We start from the raw sequence: 8401 nt of genomic DNA, 5'->3' as shown, positions 1-8401 counted from the left end.
TCTCATCTATTTATTCTACAAGATTTTTTCCCCCCATTGCTCGCTTCTTCTCCGTTTCTATATTTTACCTCAGCCTTCCCCAATCTTGTGACCTCCGGAAGTTTCCCAGATAATATGCTGGCTGGGAATTCTGGAAGTTCCATTCTTAATCCATTTGGAGGGGGCCAAGTTGAGGGAACCTGTTGAATTGAATCACCCTTTGGGTTTCTTTAGTCTTTAGACTCAGCCAAATAAAAAAGAAATCTCCAGGAAATCCAGCCAATCATACGCTCTTCTGCCATGTCCTAGTAATTTGTATCTCATTATAGCTGTGATAACGGTTGAGACATTTGGGTGCATGTGACTATTGTGGGGTTATTTGCTTTTTGGCTACATTACTTCTTTATTTTCATGTGTGTAATGATAAAACATTGTGACTGCAGATCTATGTGCAAAAGATGGAGCATCTGCATATAAGCCCCCAAAGTATGCCCACATATTGATAGCCATCTTGGATTATTGATTTCACATTGATATTTATTGGTGTGCAGGAAATATTTATCATTCTCAGATCTGGAATAGAAACTTGTGAACCCTCCAGATCGATGGTTAAATGTCTATGGAGATTTCTCAGTCATCCATGTCATAGTTTGCCAAACTATGGGACAACTGTGGGACTCCAGATCAATGTTTCTCAAAACTTAAAAGACATGTGGACTTCAACTTCCAGAATTCCCCAACCAGAATTCTGGGAATTGAAGTCCGCACATCTTCAAGTTGCCTCAGTTGAGAAACACTGCTCAAGATGCTGCTGAATTAACAATCCCAACTGCCTCAGCCACCATGGGCATTGCTGGGAAATTTTACTTCAGCAATCTCTGATGAAGAGGCCACATATTCCCACCCCTGCTTTGAGCTTTTCCCAAAAGCATTTACATTCACTTTTCTTTTATCTTCCAGTCGATCAACGGATAATCAAAATGTGTCTTTATACTTCTGTACAGCATTTGCCTTCCAAATGAATCTTTCCAACCTATATTGAACTAGAGGGGGGGTGGGCCAAATAATATATTGTTGAATTATTTGAGCAAGAGTTTGGGTACTGAAATTGTGGTGTATCAAGTGAAGTGAGAGAGGCAAAAAAAGAATAATAATTCAGCAATCCCAGTTCTTTTGTTTATTCAGTGACTTATTGGTCATCAGTTTTCCCTGTTGCTGTCACAACATCTTTTTGTTTGAGCTTCCAGGAATGAAAGATGGCATATGTAGCTCTGGTATCCTTCATTGGGTTAGACCATGGATGGGAAACTATGGCACTTTTATGACTTGTGGACTTCCAAGTCCCAGAATTCCTGAGCCAGCTCTCAGCTCATGAATACTGAGAGTTGAAGTGCACAAGTCATAAAGGGGCCATAATTCCCCATCTCTGCATTTGACTATTGGGGTCTTTCACACAGCTTAGTCGTAGCCCTGTTTGTATGATGCCCTGAGCAAGTAACCTCTGCTAGTGAGGAAGCATGTGTCCCAATTTGCACCCCCTTAAAAAAAACAGCTCACTATGTTCTTCACTCACCATAGGGTTGCCTGGTGCCTACCTTCAAATCATGGCCTTCCAGATCAAAGAAAGCTAAGGCACAACCATTGAGAATCCGGACGGTCCCGTCCATCAAAAATCTGAGTTTGAAAAAATTAAAAAGCTGGCATGTGGGGTTTAAACTACACCTCCACCCTCCCACTGCCGCTTGTGGCTTCCTTCTCGGCATGTTTTGTGAGCAAAGCCAACATAAGCCATCATTTGATAGTGCTAGGACTGCCAAATCTGCCAGACATTGATAGGTGGCAACCATCAAGCAGGAGTCAGGGAATTCTTTCAGAGCATCCGTAGTGGCAAAGAAATGGTTGTGGCAAATGGTAGAGGATTTCTAAGGAGGTGGTTACCCAGTTCTATTAACCTGGTTTTTCTCCGTCCTCCTGCCAACGCTAAGTGGGGTATCCCTGTCAGGCTTCCTGATACCGTTGTACATTCTTCTGTCTGTTGTTGTGTTCAGTTTATATTATGGTACCCGTGAGACCACCTATTGCCACCAGTAGCTTCCCACCGTCCAGTGCGGTCCCACAGAGTTGGCCTCTTCAGAGTGCCGTCAGCCAGATAGTGTCGGCTAGCGACCCCCAGGGGGAGAGCTTTCTCTGTGGGAGCGCCTTCCCTCTGGAATGAGCTGCCCCCGGAGCTTCGCATAATCTCTGACCTCCAGTCCTTCTGACGCGCCCTATAAAGTTGGCTTTTCCAGCAAGCCAGCCTGGCCTGAATAGAATAAAATATAGGATTAATTTGGTTGTTAATTTTAATTTAATTTTTAAATTTTTATTGTAAATGTCAATTGGTTTTTTTTTGGATACTTTATTTAATGTCCCTTTTAATTTTTGTAATATGTGTTTTCTTTTATGTTGTACGCCGCCCTGAGTCCTTGGGAGAAGGGCGGCATATAAATCCAATAAGCCTCAAACCTCAATCAAGTTAGGCTAACATCTGAGATCCGTTTAGTTATCCTTTATAGATTTAGCCAGCAAATGACAATTCTATTCATCCAAGCACATTGGTTCAGCTGGATGCTACACGTTGCGGCTGGAGAAATGAAATGAGAGATAAGATTTAGGAGCAGTGAATGCAGTGGAGGCAGGAGTGGGTCAATATGAATTAATTGTACTTGAATAATTATATTGGGGAAGGGATTTTGTTACCTCAGGGGGTTGGGTTAGGGAGGGAATGAATTGCCATTAAGGGTTGGGCTTAGCTAGACTGGGCAAATTCCATTTTTTTCAGAAGGGCCAGAAGCAGAACAATACATTAAAAAAAAACATGGGTTTTGTGAAGGCTGAGGCTTCTGTTGTAATTCTTTAAAGTATTTTGGGGTGCTGTGGATTTTCATAATATAAATAATTTTGGAATTGTGAAGTAAAAGAGTCCAGGAGTGTGAATTAACTGGACTAGGGGTGGGTTGGATTGGGTTTATCTAGATCTTTGGCTTACTTTTTGTAATTTCAAGCTGTGAGGGGTTTTTTTCTTTCAAGATCTCTGGCTCTTTGAGGAGGTGTGGCTTATAGATAGCATGGCTGTGTTTTATGGCATTAGTTTGGGATTAGCAGGCAACAATGCTGTGGGATTTTTGGCCAGTTGGCTATTAATTGTCAATTGAGATTCAGTTATGCCTAAATCTGTGCTGTGTCACACTGGATTTGTACCTTCATATGGACAATGCTTTGTTTTTGTTCAGATGCTTGTTTTGCATCATGCTTCCCTTCCCCAAATGTATGGGGGACCCTTTTCATTGCACCAGCATGTTCCATTATTCTTTCGCCACCCAGTGGTAAAAGTACACACATCTTGCCTATGGGTAAGTAGCCAATGTGAAGCAAGTAGCTGCAACAAATAACCCTGGGTGGATTGTCTCTGGGCGTCCACCTTTTTTAGCTAACAGTCTTCATGGATGGGCATTTTCCAGAGGAACTGTTCATAGGACGCCCTCCTGCTCCATATCCCCTCAACTCAGCACAGGGCTCCTGTGCTACATCAGTAGACTGTTGAGAAGAAGAATCAGTCTTGGCCAAAAGTTCCTGTTCCAAAGCTCCAAGGTTAGCCAGAGGTAATGTTGATGGTTGCTCAGCCAACTTTAAGTTTTTCATCCTTGCCATCAGATTCACTTCATTTATTTGTTCAGGAGGCAATGAAGGAAGGAAACAATATTTGGAACTGTCAACCGTGTGGGCAATTTAGACAGAACATTATTCTCTTAGCTAGCCTCAGTCTGGTATCTTTGCTTGCTTAATCATATATCCTAACAAGATGTCATGTTTTTTTATCAGGAATTAAATTCTTGAATTATGTATATTTCTGGAGTTTGACATGTACCACAAGAGGTCTGCAGGCCTGAGACACAGTGGCTGATATGGCAGTAGCTGTGCCTCTTAAGGTTGGAATCCAGTCACATCTGATTGTAAAGCCATTGTTAACATACTCCCAGGTTAGCTGTTCTACTGTTCCAAGTTTATTCATGTCTGTATTTTCTATGCAATTGACCCTTCCCTTACTTAGGCAATAGTTTCTACACTTTTTTTAACAAAAAAGTTTTTTTTCAAAACTACCTTACCATTTTATAATTTTTTTTAAAAAAAAATGTTTGATTCATCTTTAATCTGTCAATTGACGTTACAATGGATTTTTTTTGTTAGTGTGGAAATTAAAAATGAAAAAAAAAATCTAATGTGCGTGTTCCAGAGTTGTTTGTATAGAAATGATGGTGTAAGAAACTACAACTGATAACAAGGACATCACTTCAGTAGATTTCAGAAAATGTAATTTTTGTGTCTTCAGTGATGTCGATGTTGTTCAGCATATTATGCACTTCGGGTTTTTTAAGGACTAAAAACTTAAGTTATAATGTACGTCTCTAGGTCTATTGTTGCAAAGAATAGTTGGAAGAAATGCCCAGTCAATCTCATTCATACTTTCCTTGTTTTTGCCAAGAGAGGCTACACATCCAATATTGGTGTATTCAATAAAGCACTGCTGACTGGGGGATTCTGGGAATTGAAATATACAGATACCACTTTATAATGCCTTGGTAAGGCCACACTTGGAATACTGCATCCAGTTTTGGTCACCACTATTTAAAAAAGATTTTGCAGCTTTAAAACTTTTGGACTTCAATTTCCAGAATTCCTTAGCCAGTCGTGCTGGCTGTGGAATCCTGGGAGTTAAAAGTCTTCCAGCCTTGCCAAGTTGCCAAGTTTGGAAACCCCTGAACTATTCCACAGGGGTGAAGCATAACAGAAAACATTGTCTTCTGCCCTATAATCTCATTAAGGTAAGTCTGTTAACATCCTTACTTGGGAGAAATGAATTAAACAGGTCAATTCTTCCAGAGCAGTCCTAGGATTATATGGGTACTGAGCCATGATGAGCTGTATGGATTGATTCCAGCACTCTGGATTTTGGTAAGAAACCTATTAGCACCCAGCACTCAACATTGGTGTGAATGTGATTGTAATGGCTGCCCTCTATCAGCAAGTGGGCTGCTGTTCTTCATCAACAGTGGCTCCCAAGTATTTTTTCCAAGTTGGAATAGAATAGAATTTGTTGTTGTTAGTTGCAAGATCATGTCCAGCCAATCACGACCCCAAGGACAATGTTCCTCCAGGCCTTCCTGTCCTCTACCATCCCACGGAGTCCATTTAAGCGCATACCAACTGCTTCAGTGACTCCATCCATTCACCTCATTCTCTGACATCCCCTTCTTTTGCCCTCAATCTTTCCCAGCTCTTCTCCAGTGAGTTCGTCCTTCTCATTAGATGGATAGAATATAGAATAACAACTTTATTGTCATTTTGAATGTACATTAATCAGCATACATTAAAATGAAATCTCATTGCATACCGCTCTCAAAGGGTCACCCTCTCCAATATATACTACATGAATATGAATAAATAAATAAATACAAAATTATGTATACATCCACATATATGACACAGAAACAACACAGTCTAGTTTTGATGTATACATGTACATGGTGAGAAAAATGAATCTTGAAAGTTTACAATATGGATGCCATACGGAACAAAGCTGTTATGGAATCTGGTAGTCGTCCTAGAAATATTTTGAAATCTCCTCCCAAAGGGGAGCAACAGAAACAAACTATGAAATGGGTGTGTGGAGTCTCTAACAATGCTTTGTTAGGCACATAGTGCTTATAAGCAGTATCTTAAATGACAGGAAGCGAGCTTCCTATAATCTTCTCAGCTGTCCTTACCACTCTCTGGATGGACTTTCTATCTGACACACTGCTGCCACCAAGCCAAACAGGGATGCAGTTTGTTAAAATGCTCTCAATCGTGCCTCTTTAAAAAGTGACCAAGACAGAAGGAGAAAGATGTGCTCTCATCCAACGCAGGTAATGCAAATCTTTGCACACTTCACTAAGGATGACGTTTGAAGTTACCAGTTCAGATTGTTAGTTATCTGAACCCCCAGATACTTAATACTGTTGGCCACCTCTACAGCTGCATCTTTGATACTGAGTATGCATCTTTGATACTGAATATGACTATGGCAGCTCTTTCTAAAATCTACAATGATCTCCTTTGTTTTATTAACATTTAGAATCAGGATGCTTTTATTGCACCAGTCCACAAGATCCTTCACCTCTTCCTTATAAATATCTTCATTGTTGTCCCAGATAAGCTGGTTCATCCACATACTTCACAATATGAAGTATCTGTAGCTGATTTGGCACAGCCGTTGTGGGTCATCAAGGTGAACAGTAACAAACTCAAGACACAACCCTATGGAGAACCTGTACTCAAGGAGATGAAGTTGGGAACTTTTCTTCCAATCTGCACACACTATTAGAGTTTTGTGGAATGTATTGCAGTAGACAAATCTAGAGATCATCTAGCCCACCTTCCAGGTTTAAAAAGGACCATACCATGCGTCATCTGGAACTGAGTAAATGTTCCCCAAATGGAGCTGCCACCTGTTTATCAGGCAGTAGCCATTAGCAACTTTTTGCTTCTCGTTTTTGCTTAATTAAAACCATTTATGTAACAACAGTGATATCCAATACAAACCTAAAGTCAAATTTTCATTCCCCCCCCCCCAATTTGGAGTTCAGAAGCAGTTTCCACGTGTAAACAAACTAGATAAATTATTCTCTTTAATTAAAACAGTTTTGCCATCTTCCCCAACTCCGTTGCTTTTACCATCCATTGCAGGAGTTGATGTGTCTATCCATCTTTGTGCATGTAACATTATTGTGATTGTCTACATATATAGTAACAAAATTCCAAATTTTCTTTCAAACTTGAAAGAAAGACATCTGGTTTCAGTTTTATATTCAGAATCTTCTGAATTAAAATAAAGATCTGGTCCCAATGTTTCTTTGCTTTGCCACAAATTCACCGTAGATGATAAAAAGTATCCTCTTTACATTTACTTTTTAAACGAACCTATGAAATTCCTTTATACAACTTTAAAACACTTCCTTTTCTAAATGTTCAACAGCTCCCTGCTTGGTAATATCTTCTAGCTGACAGCACTGTCAAACCCATCTGTCTTCAGTCACCCATGTCTGGCCTCATACATAACAGTATCTAGGATAAGTGGGGAAAATAGATAGTGGGCATTCCCATGAAGGATTGAGGTCATAGGATAGAGCAGGCTTACCTGAAGAAGTTACTAAAAAGGTATGCGGTGGGCAAGGCAAGTCCGGTAGAAATGCCTTCATGGCTTGAATTATGCAGGTGATGAACTTTAAATGAAATGCTGGCATGTTAATCCACATTTGCCACATCATGATTTACTAACTGCAATAGTAGTTCGATTCATCTGACATAATAATCAAAATGTTAAGAATGCCCATTAACAGTATATTACTGTTATTATAGGACTTTACTTTTCTCTACATAGAGATACACTCCTTTATGGCAAACTGAAGTTTGTGAACTCAGCCCAAGAACGATCCTATGCACCAATTCTAACAGTATATTACAATTAGAATTGGTGCATAGGATTGTTCTTGGGCTGAATTCAAAAACTACAGTTTGCCATAAAGGAGTGTATCTCTATGTAGAGAAAAGTAAAGTCCTACACTTAGGTAAAAAAGTACGCATATAAACTGAGTGAAATCAGGCTTAATAACAGTGACTGTGAGAGGGATCTTGGAGTCTTAGTGGAGAACCAGCTAAATATGAGCCAGCAGTGTAGCCAAAAAAGCCAATGCATTTCTAAATTGCATTAATAAAGGGATATAATCAAGATCATGTGAGGTACTAATACCACTCTATAAAGCCCTAATAAGGCCACACCTAGAGTACTGCATCCAGTTTGGTCACTACACTATAAAAAAGATGAGATTCTAGAAAAAGTGCAAAGAGGATGATTAGGGGACTGGAGACTAAAACATATGAAGAACAGTTGCAGGAACTGGGCATGGCTAGTCTAGGGAAGAGAAGGACCAGGGGAGACATGGTAGCAGTCTTCCAATATTTGAGGGGCTGTCATGGTCAAGCTACTTTCCAAAGCACCTGAAGGGCAGACAAGGAATAATGGATGGAAACTGACCAAGGAGAGATTCAACCCAGAAATAAGTAGGAATTTTCTGACAGTGAGAACAATCAACTAATGGAACAGCAGTTGCCTTTGGAAGTTGTGGGAGCTTCATCACTTGAGACTTTCAAGAAGAGATTGGACTGCCATTTGACAGAAATGGTGTAGGGTCTTCTGCTTGACTGGGTGGGGGTGGGGGTGGACTACTAGATGACCTATAAAGTCCCTTCCAACTCTGTTAATCTGTTAATCTCAGCAATTTGAAAAGATGGGGACTCCAACTCCCAGAGTTCCTCAGACAGGAGAGGAATTCTGGGAGTTGGA

Source organism: Thamnophis elegans, chromosome Z, assembly GCF_009769535.1.
Source record: "Thamnophis elegans isolate rThaEle1 chromosome Z, rThaEle1.pri, whole genome shotgun sequence".
Taxonomy (NCBI): domain Eukaryota; kingdom Metazoa; phylum Chordata; class Lepidosauria; order Squamata; family Colubridae; genus Thamnophis; species Thamnophis elegans.
This window is presented reverse-complemented; position numbering follows the sequence as displayed.